Source organism: Parasteatoda tepidariorum, chromosome 9 (genome assembly GCF_982258835.1).
Source record: "Parasteatoda tepidariorum strain Cologne lab strain chromosome 9, Ptep-v5.0, whole genome shotgun sequence".
NCBI classification, from domain to species: domain Eukaryota; kingdom Metazoa; phylum Arthropoda; class Arachnida; order Araneae; family Theridiidae; genus Parasteatoda; species Parasteatoda tepidariorum.
In genome coordinates, this window is record NC_141763.1 from 96,509,520 (window position 1) to 96,524,605 (window position 15,086).

Here is a 15,086-nt window from a genome sequence, read left to right on the forward strand (position 1 = left end):
ATAATATGATGGCGCGTTTTTTCAATCTGCGGCGTAAAAATATATCGGAGGCAGTAACCCGGAAGTCTTGAAAGAGCAATTTTACCACTAGCGCCACCACCCTTAGCTTTACACGATCACCCATCCATACACCTATGTTAAAATAATAAATTACATTTATTTTTTAATAAATTCTTTTTAAGTAAATATTTTCTTCGTTTAATAAGTAAACCTTTTTCAAAACCATATGGATGGTGTTTTCTACACTAGGGAACGCTGAAAGCTCGGGACTGCCTAAATTTCCGGGTTACTGTTTCAGTTGTATTTTAAAGGCATTTGGCATCATTGTGTTTTGAGATTCTTGCAAACAATGTATTTGATTACTTATTACTTATGTTTACAATGCTAACAATACTTGTGTTTACAATACTAAAAGTGTTAACACCAACGTAAAATGGTGCACAGCTTGAAACGCGAACAGACAGTAATTAACATATGGAAAGAGGCCAAATCAAGACTGCCAAAAAAGCGAGATATTCAAAATCTAGCAACCATGTCACCTTTTTTAATAATGAATAACAAAATAACCAAAACAAATTTTTACTCCAAACTCCCCAGAATTACATAATAGCATTAATATCTTATGAAATACGGCAGATTTGAGCTCAGAAATCATCTAATTTATTTATTTTATTGAAAACAAAATTATCCGTTTGAAAACATCGCCTATCAGAATAACATGTAGTAGGCAGCTGCAAACTTTTTAACTGGAACTAGAGTAGGTGACGAGCTCGAGATTGTTATCCCAGATAGCAATATAAGGTTTTTTTCACCCAACAAAAACCTTTTCATGTAAACCTAAAAAGGGTTTTTTACACGGTTTTCGTGTAAACCTTCTAACCTTAAAACGAGGTCTGCGACAATCTGCTCTATTCTACGCACATTACCCTAATCCAAAACCTTGGAAAACAACCTTCCACATAACAACCTTAAAACGAGGTTGTCTTAGGGTTTTCAAGGCTGAAAAAAAACCTTGAATAAAGCTAGTTCTAAGGTGAAAATCATCTTAAATCTACATAATTATAAAGTTTCCGTTTGCAGCGTTTCGTATGCTCAGCTAAAATCTACCTTGTCATGAGATTTTCATTGACAATGCAATTTAATACTATTGTTAGTGTACGTCAGCTAAAACGTCATTCTGAAAGTGACGTCATCTCTTCCACGATTGTATGACGTTAGTATGACGACGCGTTTCATTATTTGTTTTATATTTTACTTCTTATAGCTTCTCAATCCGAGGAAAATTCTCCTTTTCATCAATTTTGCTTAATTATTTTGGGGAAAAATAATCATTTTTTTATCAGTTTGACTTACTTTGCTGTGAGAACTTAGCAATTTACAAGTTAAAATATCGTTTAATAAGAATTTTATTTTTTTATTCAACGATTTGATAAAAGAAAAAACAAAATAAATAGAACATCTAATACTTAAAGAGAGTCTGCGTATTTTTTTTTCTCTCTTATTCGGAATTTTATGTGGTGTGAGAAGTTTCGATGAGTGTAAAGGTGCTAATGCAGTTTTTTTGCATGTCAGGGAAAATTAACATGAAATATCTTCTTTTGTCAAAATAAATAAAATGCAACTGATTATTTATCTCTTACTTAATATAGATGATCTGATAAATGTAGGAAATTTAATGATAACAAAATATTTTTTTAAAAAAATCGTTTAATGTATGTAAAAACTCCAAACATATTTTTTTAATACACAACAACAAATAAATATTATGATTATCGTAACAATTAATAAATGACAAGTGCATTAGTATAAATTAGATATGCCATAATTAAATTAGGTACTTTGTTAATATACAGAAATATTATCCGTATAATAACCACTAGTGAATGACACAAAGCAAATATACCATAATTAAATCAACTATTTCGTCAATACATAAAAAAATGATATAGGTATAATAACCACCAGTAAATACACAACATATTTAACAGGAATTAGCGAAACAATCTTCATTCAAATAAATTACTTCCTCTTCAGATATACTCCTTTCTCTGAAAAATAAGATGAAATTTTATGCATATACACATAAATTGCATGTACGTACATAGACACAAAAGTATATTGTACGTACAAGAATGCATGCGTACGTTATATGTGTACAGCTGCATACAAACGTATAAATAAAAACACGTACATACACGCGGGCGTACGCAGTATATAATTATATATATGTGGTTACTTTAAATATCGTTGTATGAATAACATTGCTATTAGGTAGTACATGCATGTAGTACATGCACACGTGAGTACACTGTGTGTCATATGGACGTAGAAAGAATAAATTATTTGTACAAAACAAAGAGCAGATCATTCTGAAAAATTTTTGATCTAATGATTGGTTGTTTTTGTTAGTCTATGTCGCACTAACGATGAACAATGGGCTATTGGTGTAGAGTTGGGAAACATTCCTGAGGATGGTCCGAAGACATGTCAACACAATTTTGATCCTCCGCGGAGGGGATGGATCGCTTGCTTCGGTGACGACCGAAAACTTAATGGTTGAAAAGTTTAATTAGGATTGATACCGGACACCTTTGGTTCCTTTGCCGGTTGAACAAAGTGATCACCCATCCACACACTGACCGTAGCTAGTGATGCTTCGGTGTTCTACTGGGAAACGTGTCCTAAAGTTCACTCTACTGCGAGATGATCTAATGATCGGATATTTACGTTCTTGAACTCATTCTTAAAGGCTAAAAGGATCTCAATTATGTTAATTAATTAATACAAACCATATTTTAAGTTATGAAATTAGACAAAAATAAAACGTATTTTCTCTGAAAAACGTACCTTTTTTCGACGGATGCACATTTCTGACCCGCAAAATATTGGGGGTAGCCGCAATCTGGGAAATATGGTCCCAATAATAGTTTGGTCAAAAGAGCCGTCCAACGGGTATTCGCAATCCGAGATAAATCGTCCCAATAGTGTGGTCTGAGTCCAAAGCTTAGACCCCTTAATGTTAATTTTACTTTTTGCGTATTTCACCATGTCTTGAGAATTTTTTAAACGAGTTAAAATAATTTTGCATACAAATATAAAATTCATTTACCCATAGATAATTCTTTGCAAAATATAACTTTTAGTAAATATTTACTTGCTTTATTTTATTTTTTAATAGCCGACAAAATTTTGAATGGTAAAGTATATATTTTTTTTATGTCATTTTAAAGAAGGAAATTTTAAATGGCAAAATACAAAATTTGAGTGAAATGGATCGAATAGTTCCTGAAAAATCGAATTTTGAAAAAGTCGCATTTTTAGGAGTTATTCATTTCGTTCAAATCTTGCCTTTTGCCATTTAAAATTGTTTAACTTACAATTCAAAATTTTTTAGACTATCATTGAATAAAATAACAAAAAATAATTATTTTGAAAGTTATATTTTGCATGGAATTAGCTTTGGACAAATAAATTTTCTAATTGAGTGCAAAAAAATTTTCAATTCACTTAAGATGCTCTCATGATGTAGTCTCATACGTAAAAAGTAATATTAACATTAAGGGGTACAAACTTCCACTCTTCTGACCATAACTATTGGGACTATTTTTTCTCAGGTTGCGGCCACCCTTATAATTTGAGAGTCAAAAACCCAAGATACACCAAAAAAAAGGTATGTTTCTTCAGAGTATGAAAGTACGTTTTTGTGTCTGATTTCGTAACTTAAAATATCACGTACAGTGATTAATTAGCATATATGTCATATTCTCGAACCTTTAAAATCGAGTCCTTGAATGTGGAGATACGATCATTAGATAAAAAGTTATTTAGAATGGTCCGTTTGTTTTTTGCGTATCGTACATACGTATATATACCTTAAGTAGTACATATAAGAATGCATATTGTTATGTACGTTAATTCACATATATGTAGATACTCACATACATTATATGAATGTTTGTATATATAATATAAATATGTATCTATGTAAATGTGGGTATATTTGTACGTACGTATGTTTGTACGTATGTACACAATTTATATATGTTCAATACATGTACGCATGTATTCATGCTCTGTGTAATAACGATGTATGCACTTATGTATAAACAGGGCTCAAAAAAGGGAAAACCCTGAAAAATTTTGATCTATTGATCGGGTTTTAATCTACTACGACTCGATCTTATTGGGTTGAAGATCTAACTTCATGAGGGATTCAGTTCCTAGACCCTTAAAATAGGGGAGGTACCTGCCATCTGCAAAATATGGCATCAAGAGTTTATGAAGGAGAGTGGTAGAAAGTTTGAATCACTTAATGTTAAAATTTCTTTTTGCGAATTTCGCCTTTTATAACTTTTTAAGCAAATCGAAAATTTTAAATGAAATTAATCGAAGTGTTATTCAGAAATCGAATTTTACATAAATAACTCTTTTTAGAATTGGACTACCTAGAAACTATTAGCCCGATTTAATTCGAATTTCTTATTTTGCCTTTAAAATGACGAGGAAAAAATTCTATATTTTGCAATGCTAAGTGTTTTCGACAATCAGTAAATAAAATAAAAAATAATATTTATTTAAAGTTATTTTTTGCATAGATTATCTTTGGATAAACGAATCTTATAATAGTGTGTCATAACTTCATGATTCGCTTAAAAAAGCTCTTCAAATATAGCGGAATTCTTAAAAAGCTTTGTTAACATTAAGAGATCCAAACATTCATATATATGTACACAGTTTATATATATGTACACATGTTTAATGCACGTACATACGTACGTATGTATGCGCTATGTAATAATATTGTATGTATGTTTGCTGCACACATCGTACCTACGTACATACGTACGTATATGCGCGCAACGTAACGTATGTACAGCGCGCGCAAAATAAGATCACACAGAATAACTTTTTTCTATAAAGATCGGATCTACACGTACTATAACACAATGTTAATGGTTTAAGGCGGTGATCTTAATTATGCTAAATAATTAATATGACGATATTTTAAGTAACGAAGTCAGACAAAAAATAAAGCGTGTTTCGCTGAAAAAACATGCCTCCTTTTCGTAGGATTTCAATTCTTGCCTTTAAATTATATTGTTGTAATCACAATATGAAAACTATGGTACCAATAGTTTAGGTGGGCGAGGGATCGAAAGTTTGAGTCAACCTTTAATGTCAATTTAGTTCTTTGCGTATTTTATGTTCAAATAAATCTAAACTTTTTACGCAAAATTATAAAATTCATTTATCCAAAAATAATTCTGTCAAAATTTTTTTAATAATTTTTTTTTAAATTAATAATGGTCGAAAAGTTTCTGAATTGTTAGTTATGCTTATATCTTAATGCCCATTTTAAAATCGTAATTAATTTAAGGTACGGTGTGTATGAATCCCGATAAGACGTTTAGTCTGAATTCGCGCTCTAGCTAGTCGGGAAGGGGTTAACATTTCGATTTATGATAACTTCCTATCAGTCAATAATATGGTAATAATTGTGCTTATAGTGAACAGAAAGAAATTAAAACATGTATTGACATATAGCACAGAGTTCCCATTTTAAATTGAGCATTCCAACTACTAGAAAAAAAGTCAAATTTTCGATAGAAGATTATTCCTATAAGTAATAAATTCTACTTATAGTGGTTAGAAAACGAATAAAACACATTATACATGAACACAGGCTACATGAATAAGTATATTACCGTGTCTAGAAATTAATGTGCTTAAGCTAATTGGAAAGTTACCGAAATTTAAATTACAATTTTCTAGCCTTAAATAAACTAGAAAGTGGGTTAAGAAAACATTATAAATGCTACGTTTGGCAAAACTCAGATTCAAACTATAGTAATACACACTTTAAATTTAAAAATCCTGATAAGTAGTCTGGAGCGTTTTAAAACTTTTAATATGGATAAGTTTCCAATTTTAGAAATATAATTTTTATTTGCTGAGCTATATTTTTATATTAATGCAAGTTTATTAATTTCAGTTAGTATTAATCTCGTTAAGACCTTGAATCTATAGGCAATTCGTACATCCAAAAAAAAAAAAATAATAATAAGAATGTAAAACAGTAATTACAATAATAAATTAAAATATTGTTAATTAAATTTAAATTATAGTTTCAGTGTTTACTTAAAATTTATTGAAATTATGAAGACATCATAATTACCATTCAATGTCCCTTAGGTTGTGTCGTTCCAAACATAAATTTAAGTTTTGGATTCCAAAGTTGCATGTTAATATTAATTGAGATTCTTAAAAAAAATAAATAACAATAGTTAAATTAAATACTTAATAATGAAAATGAAATGCAATCAAACGGTGTACCTACTTTTTTTTTGTTGCAAAGAAAAGTAGATATCTTTAACTGGAAACAATATAACAGAATATCAATAAAACAGAAACGCCAATTTCAACTTCAATCGAGGAAGATAACTCCAAGAGTGCAAATGATCACCAGCAGTAATATTAGTGCTATATTGCGCATGACGTAAACAGCAGTTTTTAAGACAGCATTAGGGGAATCAGGTTTACAAGAATTTTCTTAAGTGAAATTTAGTGAGATTATTTTTTTTCTTTCCTTTTATTTTTATTATTTTTAATCGAATGAGAATTTTGATGTTTGAACATTAAGCATTGCCTCAAAGTTTCAGTACAGTAAGGCTAATCGAAGTTTTTCTAGTTTTTCAAAGAACTTTTTTTTAAATTTTATTAATTGCTTTTTCATTTTAACTTAATGTATTTTAGACGTATAGCTGTTAGCTAACACAAATAAGACGTTAAAAGGAAGACTAGAGATTTAAAAGAATATCTTCAGATTTTTCAAACGACTTGAGTAAAATTTAATTAAACAGACTTTTAGCCTCTCCCCCCCCCCCTCTTTTAGAAAAACGCGTTTTTTTTTTTATATCACTTGTACATTTTTTTTTAATACAAATTTTTTATTTTCAACAGTGTTTTGTTGAAAATGCATATAAAAAATTTTTTTACTCTAAAAAACTGATGCAAGTTATCAGCAATTGGTTAAACATTTACGTACCTGCTAACTCATAAACTTTTTAGAGAAAACATTTTACAGTAGTGAAAATTGTTTGATTGTTAGTTTGACAAATTTATTTAAAAATTATTTGTACAATCTAAGATAATAATTTTATAAATAAATAAATTTTATTCTTCAGAAATAAAATAATCAGCATTTAAAACTTTTTAGTTTCAAGGTTAAATTGTAAATAAAGTTATAAAAATAAAAGCACTATATGAATAAAAATTAAGATCTATAAACATACAGATACATCCACTAATGCACTTCATATATTTTCAACTCTACCAAGTGAAATAGCGTTGAAAAATTCAACCTAATGACATTGATCACAAAAACTGCAATTGATATTATTGAAATTCTATACAGTGTGCAAAAATTAAACGGACCACCCTGAATAACTTTTGATCTAATGATCAGATCCTCACGTTCTAGGACTCGATCTAAATATTTCGAGGGGATAACCTCAAAAATGCTAATTACCTAGTGCAAACAATATTTTAAGTTACGAAATCAGGCACAAAATCCTACTTTCTCTAAATAAACAATTTTTCCCCCCAACGGATTTGGATTTCTGACCCCCAAAATCTAGAGGGTAGCCGCAATCAGGGAAATATATGGTCTAAATAGTTTGGCCAGAAGAGCGGTCCAACGGTTGATCCCCATAATGCTAATTTTATTTTTTGCGTATTTCACCATATTTCAAGAAATTTTTAAGCAAATTGAAAAATATTTGCACACAATTATGAAATTCGTTTATCTATTATGTTATGGAAAAAGTATATTTTAGTAAATATTTTTATTATTATTTATTATATTATTAAGTAGTAGTCGGAAAAAATTTAAATTATGAGGTATGTATTTTTTACATCCTTTTAAAATAGGTAATTTTACATGGCAAAATACAAAATTTGAGCAAGATCGGTTGAATAGTTTCTGAGAAATCGAATTTTAAATACACACGCAGGAACGATTCGACCGATTTAACTCAATTTTGTATTTTGACATGTAAAATTACATACATTAAAACTTAATGAAAAGTTGTATGCTTTACAATTCAAAAATTTTACAGCTATTATTTAATAACTTTATAAAAAATAATAAATGTCTACAAAAAATTATTTTTTGCGTGCAATTATCTTTAGATAAACGAATTTTAAAATTATGTTCAAAAATTTTTTGACTTGTTTGAGAAGATCTCGATATATGGCGAAATACGCAAAAAGTAAAATCAAAATTAAGCGATTCAAACTTTGGATCGCTCTCCTGATCAAACTATGTGGACCATATTCCTCAGATTGCGGCTGCTCCCTATATTTTGGGGGTTAAAAATCTAAATACGTCTGAAGAAAGGTATATTTATTCAGAGAAAGTAAATTTTTGCGTCTGATTTCGTAAGTTAAAATAGCGTCTGCACTAATTAATTAGCATATTTGAGGTCATCCCTTCGAACCGTTAAGATTGAGTCGTAAAACATGAAAATCCGATCATTAGATCAAAATTTATTCAGGATGGTCTGTTTCTTGTTTTGCGCACTATACAACGAGTTTTGTGTACAAAAAGTTTTTAAATTCACTCCAAAGATATGATGAAAAAAAGCTATGGGTCTAGGCTTCGAATCCACCCAGCTTTAGAGCGGGTACCAGCTTGTCAGGGAAATAAAAGCGGAAGCTGCGCAATGCTGATTTTATTGTCACCATCACGCCGTTAGTCACAAAACGTGGAGTCTTAATCTCGATGACCCTCTAGTTCACAAGGGACTGTTGGGCGTTTTTTTTGTATCGAATATTTTAAGTAAAATTCTCTTGGTGCGGATATTTCATTGCTATACCATAATAAGGTCTGCAATAAGGTAAAATGAACGAGAAAAGGCCATACATTTTAAAGGAACCGCTGCGTATGGGACCCCTAAAGCAAAATTTGAAAAAAAAAATTACAATTTCTAAAAAAAATATTGAAGATTAAATTGAAATTTTTTAAAAATTTTATTCATTTTTTAATGAGATTATTCGAATGAAAAATTTCGAAAAATTAACGATAATTTGTATTTGTTGAGTCCACATTTTCTTAAAATGGCAAAACTCGAAAATTTCTCATTATTACAGAAAGACGGGGTAAAGGCGTTGACTAGATATGATTCAGATTCAACAGAAATGTTTTCCCAACTTTTTAAATCTAAACCGTGACTATGAGAAAACTTTAAAAGAAGGTTTTCGCAATGTACTGTTGCAGACCTTAGAAAACAATCCAAAAACATGGTCTTTATGCTCGTTTATTTGTTTTCCCTTAAATGAAGTTTTTTGGAAAAATATTTTCTAATTATTTATTAATATTTTCGCTGGAAAGGTTAATATTTGCCTTATTTCGTTTCCTTGGAAAAAGGTTTCAACTTTATATTTCTGCTGACCTTATCATGACAACAAACAAAAATGAAAAAAAATAAGGGTTGCCATTTGCTTATTTTTTAACCTAAGAAACAATATTTTATTAAAAAGCTTTAAAAATCATTTAGTTTTCCTTTTACGATAAAAGGTTGGAAATTGCAATATTTTTGCTTCATTGAAAAAAGGTTTTTACTGCAAACCTTTTCGTGACAATGAAACGAAAATTCAAGCACAACGTTGTCGTAAGGTTACATGCTTTCTGGGTATTGTTTACATTCCTATTGAAAACACCATCCATAAGTTTGTAAAGAACAAAAGCTGACGGGTTTTGAGTCCCTCTTCATTAGCTGTTTACAAGAGTGGGGAAAGACAAGGAGGAAGGTGTTTGTTGGGAGCGGAGAGGAATGGGGTTGCAGGGGCGTACGCAAGGGGGGGGTTAGGGGTTTAACCCCCCCCCACCCCCTTGAGCTCAGACAAAGTGAATTTACAAAATAATACAGACAGAAATAAAAATTTCAGTAGAAATTATGCTGGCTATTATTTTTTAAGACTATATATTTTTATTTGTCTTATGCTTACTTTTTTTCTCACGGTATTTCTCAGAATACTGAAAAAACATTTACTATTATAGGGTTGTACTTTTGAAATCAAATTCACGTGATACTGTTACGGGCGAGCTCCGATCGCTGGTTCCTTTCTGTCCTTCCAGTCGCGATAGTTTTCGAGACTGACTGGCATTCGCGAGGTCAGGAATCCTAGACGTTCTGTCGTCTTTGAGACAATTCGAGAATTTTGTAGATGCGGTAAAAAAATTATATGAAAGGGGGAACGGAGTACAGTGGAGTTAGTTAGTCAAACTAAGAGTTATCTCAGCCGCTTGTCTGTCTTTCGGAGCTTGTTTCTAAATCTGTTTTGTTTTGGAGACACTGTGCTCGTTGAAGTTATTCACTCCAGCTCGAAACTTTGAGATCGTAGCTTAGCGGATATTTCTGTGCCAATATATATGTATATATTTTTGCTGTTCATGGATCTTTAGGATGTCAAAGCGCAAGAATTTAACAGTTTTTAATTACTTTGAGAAAAAATCACGACCTGAAATTAGTGAGGTGACAGCATCTAGTACCAATGTAAGTTTTTCTGTTGAACAGAAATGTGATACTTCCGTTGAAGAAAACGTTTCTAGCGTAACAGAATCTGATGAATGTGAAAGCGGCCCTCAAAGTGTTACTTCCCACCCATATGACATTGGACTTTTTTCAGAAGATAATACATGCGAGGATAAAAAACTGGATATACATAAAAATGTTTGGGAACCCAATCCAGCATTTGTTTTCCCTGAAAAAGGAAAAAGAAAATTGAAATTTCAGTACAAATGGCTTTATCGCTGGAAATGGCTTGCATATTCAGAGGTTAAGGGTGGTGCTTTTTGCAAACTTTGTGTACTTTTCGCCCCAAGTGGTGCCGGTTCTGGAAAGCAACCTTTAGGCCAACTGTGCCATGTAAAATTTGACTATTGGAAAAATGCTGTAGAGCGATTTTCTGAACACGAGAAATGTCTTTATCACAAAAAATCGATCGAAACTGCTGGGACCTTAAACGATATTTTACTTGGAAAGATGAAACCTGTGGATGAACAAGTTGACAGTGCAGCAAGCAGAAGAAAATTAGAAAATAGAAAAAACATTACTCCAATCATTGAAACCATCCTATTTTGTGGAAATCAAGGTCTCGCTCTAAGAGGACATAAGGATTCGGGAATAATTGCTGAACAACCAGGTGAAGAGAACGACGGAAATTTTCGGGCATTGCTTCGTTTCCGGAGTAAGAACGATTCGACTCTTAAGGACATTTTAGAGTCAAGCAGAAAAAATGCTCAGTATACCAGCCCTCGATTTCAGAACGAAGTTATTGAGGTTTGCAATATTTTAATCCTGCAAAAACTAGTCAGCAAGATTAATGATGCAAATTGCTTTTCCATTCTTGCAGATGAAGCAACTGATATTTCAGGTATAGAGCAATTATCGTTATGCGTTCGATATGTCGATAAAGAAAATTTTAACATCAACGAACAGTTTTTGCAATTCATTCCGGTGCATGACTTAACCGGAAAGCAATAGCAACAACAATATTAGACCAATTACAGTCAATGAAAGTTGATATAAAAAAGTTACGTGGACAGGGGTACGATGGTGCTGCATCAATGAGTGGGAAAATTAATGGTGTACAAGCCCACGTAAGAAGTATTGTCCCATCAGCACTCTATGTACATTGCTCTGCTCATAGCCTCAATTTGGCTGTATCAAATGCATGCGAAATAACTGGCATTAGAAATTGCTTAGGGACAATTAAAACATTATACGACTTTTTAAATACGCCAAAAAGACAGTATGTCCTATCTTCAGCAATAGAGGCGATGGAAACCAGCTCTAAGACGGAGAAAATTAAACAGATATGTGCACCCCGTTGGATGGAAAGATACGACTCAGTAACCGCTGTGGTGGAACTTTTCGAGCCTATCGCCGAAACACTACAAAAAATATCAGAATGGAAGGATAAGGAATCAGCTACACAGGCTAATTCTTTACTGTGCACAGTATCTAATTGCCAGTTCGTAATATCTCTTTTGTGCATTTACAAAGTTTTCGCCATAACAACCCATCTCTGTAGATACCTACAGAAAACAAGCATAGATTTGATAGAGGCAGTGAGTCTTGCAGAAGATGTCATTAAAGATCTAAAATTAATGCGTGAAAATGCCACTGAAACATTCTCTGAAATATTCAGCTCTTCTTCTTTTATGCTGTGGGGGGTGGAGTTACAGACCATGTCAACCGTCATCTATGAAAAGGTACCCCGTGAAAGAATCAAGTTAGCATGCTTTATATACTAGTGAATGATGTTAAACTTTTGTAGTGGTAGTTACGCCACAGTACTCCCCCACCAGAATTTTATCAGAGATATAATTCGATGAACAGATCTCACTAGTTGATGTACACTGGTTATCATAAATTAAGGAAAATTCACAAAAATCGCGATAACTCAAGAAATTACACATGGAATTTTATGAAACTTACCCACAATATACAACACATAGTAAGGTATTAAACAACATAAAAAGAAATTATCAGACATTAATAGTAGTATAGAAATTAGCACATGTATAAAATAAACAAATTGGAAGTATCGGTTTGCAATAGAAAAAGTACCTTTAATATGGAATATGATTGCCTCTAGAAGCAATACAGCACAAACAGCGATGTGTGATGCTTTCAATTATGCGGTCTATCAGTTCAATAGGAAGTGAGAGCCATTGCTCTTGTAAAGCAGTTGCAAGCGTGGCAAGGGTCTGAGGGGGCGGATTGATGGCAGATACACGCCTCCCTAGAGCATCCCAAACGTGCTCGATAGGATTCAAGTCCGGGGATCGAGCTGGCCACTCCATGCGAGTAATTGTTTCCTGTTGAAGATAATCATCAACAATGCGAGCTCTGTGTGGTCTTGCATTATCGTCCTGTAACAGGAAGCAATCACCAATTGCCCCGGCATATGGGCGCACATAAGCATCAAGGATGTTGTCTCGATAAACCTGAGCATTCACGGTTCCCCTTGGAAAGACATGGAGGTATGTGCGCCCTCTTAAGGATATGCCTCCCCAAACACAGACACTGCCTCTTCCGTATGCATCTCTTTCACGGATGTTTGATGGATGATAACGGGTCCCAGGTTCTCTCCATATCAAATAACGTCTACTGTCACTTTCTAGACTAAACCTGGACTCATCCGTAAAGAGAACAGGCCTCCATTGATCTGACGTCCAGTGGACATGTTGTCGGGCCCACTGCAAACGGTCTCTCCTATGGCGTGATGTGAGCGGCACGCAAATGGCTGGTCGTCTCGCATACAGACCACCTTCGTGGAGCCTTCTGCGCACAGTTGACGTTGACACCAACCTTCCGGTGGCTGCAGCAAGAGAGGATCTAAGATGTGTCGGAGTAGCGGTTCTATTCCTGCGTGCACTTAATGTCAAATATCGGTCATCGGCACTGGTCGTAACAGTTGGCCGTCCTTGACTGAACCTCCTAGATGCCGAATCTGTGGTTTGAAATTGCCTCCAAAGTCTATGAACCACAGATGGACTCACATTTAGCCATCTGGCCACTTCTGATTGACTCTGCCCTGCCTCTAGTCTCCCGATGGCTCTCCATCGTAGTTCTTCAGGCAAATGATGCCTAGAGGTCATTATTACGAATTGGCTATCTCAGATTTTCAATGTCGCAATCACAGTAAAATTTGTGTGCTTTCTCTCAAACTTGGACTTTTATGCTCCAGGCAGATGACGTAAGCCGAGTGCAGCGCCACTAATTTGCATATTGCAATTTTACATAGCTACTCTTAGTGGACAACATATGCAAATTTTGCACGGTTTGGCTTACTTTTGAAAGAGTTATCGCTATTTTTGTGATTTTTCCTTAATTTATGATAACCAGTGTACTTGTGAAAGACCGGGAGAGAGTCTCCGGATTTTTTGAGTGCTGAATGTGAGAGGTGTATTAACATCACAATCGAAGTCGCTCCTGTGTTGCCATTAGCAGTCGAGAGTATGCAGGCGTTGAGAGTGTAGACGTTGTGTGAATGTTCGAGACGAGACTGAGAAGCAACAGCGCAGGAGGTGAATGATGCATTCACAAATAGCAAGTCAACCGTACAATGTGGACTATCCATCGAAGTAGGCGTAACCGTTGAGAGATTGCGAAGTGGGCGTTACTTGCGTGATCAAATCACGTTCGAAGGTCACCAATGTGGGGGTGGTGTTACAGACCATGTCAACCGTCATCTATGAAAAGGTACCCCGTGATAGAATCAAGTTAGCATGCTTTATATACTAGTGAATGATGTTAAACTTTTGTAGTGGTAGTTACGCCACAATGCTAACAAGCATTGGATCTTCTACTTCCATGCAAATCCCTAGAATAACGGGAAGACAGAGAAATCGCGACAATTTTCCCTCATCGCCTCCGGAAACATATTTCAGAGTTAGTATTTTTATTCCATTTATAGAAAATTTTATAACACAATTAGACTTAAGATTTGTATCGCATCATGATATTTTGAATAGATTCAAGTGTCTTCTACCTGCTGATCCTTTCCCAGAAAGCATGTAACCTTACGACAACCTTGTGTTTTAACTTCTTTTTCATTGTCACGGAAAGGTTTGCGGTAAAAACCTTTTTTCAATGACGTAAAAATATTGCAATTTCCAACCTTTCCCCCTCAAAGGAAAATTAAATGATTTTTAAATCTTTCTTAAAAATATTGTTATTTAGGTTAAAAAACAAGCAAATTGTAAACCTTATTTTTTGCATTTTTGTTTGCTGTCATGATTAGGTTAGCAGAAATATTAAGCGAAAACCTTTTTCAAAGGAAACGAAATAAAGCAAATATTAACATTTTCAGCGAAAATATTAATAAATAATAAGAAAATATTTTGCAAAGGACTTCATTTAAAGGAAAGCAAATAAACGAGCATAAGACCATGATTTTGGATTGTTTTTCTAAGGTCTGCGAAAGTACAATACGAGAACTTTCTTTTAAAGGTTTCTCGACACAATTATTAGTAATAGTTCTTTTTTAGAAACTTTTCATTCGAACAATCTCAT

At 33.2% G+C, this 15,086-nt stretch overlaps 1 long non-coding RNA gene across 1 annotated transcript; it reads right to left on the bottom strand.

Annotated features, from left to right (window-relative positions):
• Positions 1-1,703: 1,703 nt before the first annotated feature.
• LOC147804377 (uncharacterized) lies at positions 1,704-6,730 on the bottom strand. Its single transcript, XR_015429451.1, has 3 exons — positions 6,338-6,730; positions 6,176-6,260; positions 1,704-2,048 (listed from the first exon to the last, which is right to left on the bottom strand). It is a non-coding gene; the product is annotated as an uncharacterized LOC147804377 (long non-coding RNA).
• Positions 6,731-15,086: the final 8,356 nt, after the last annotated feature.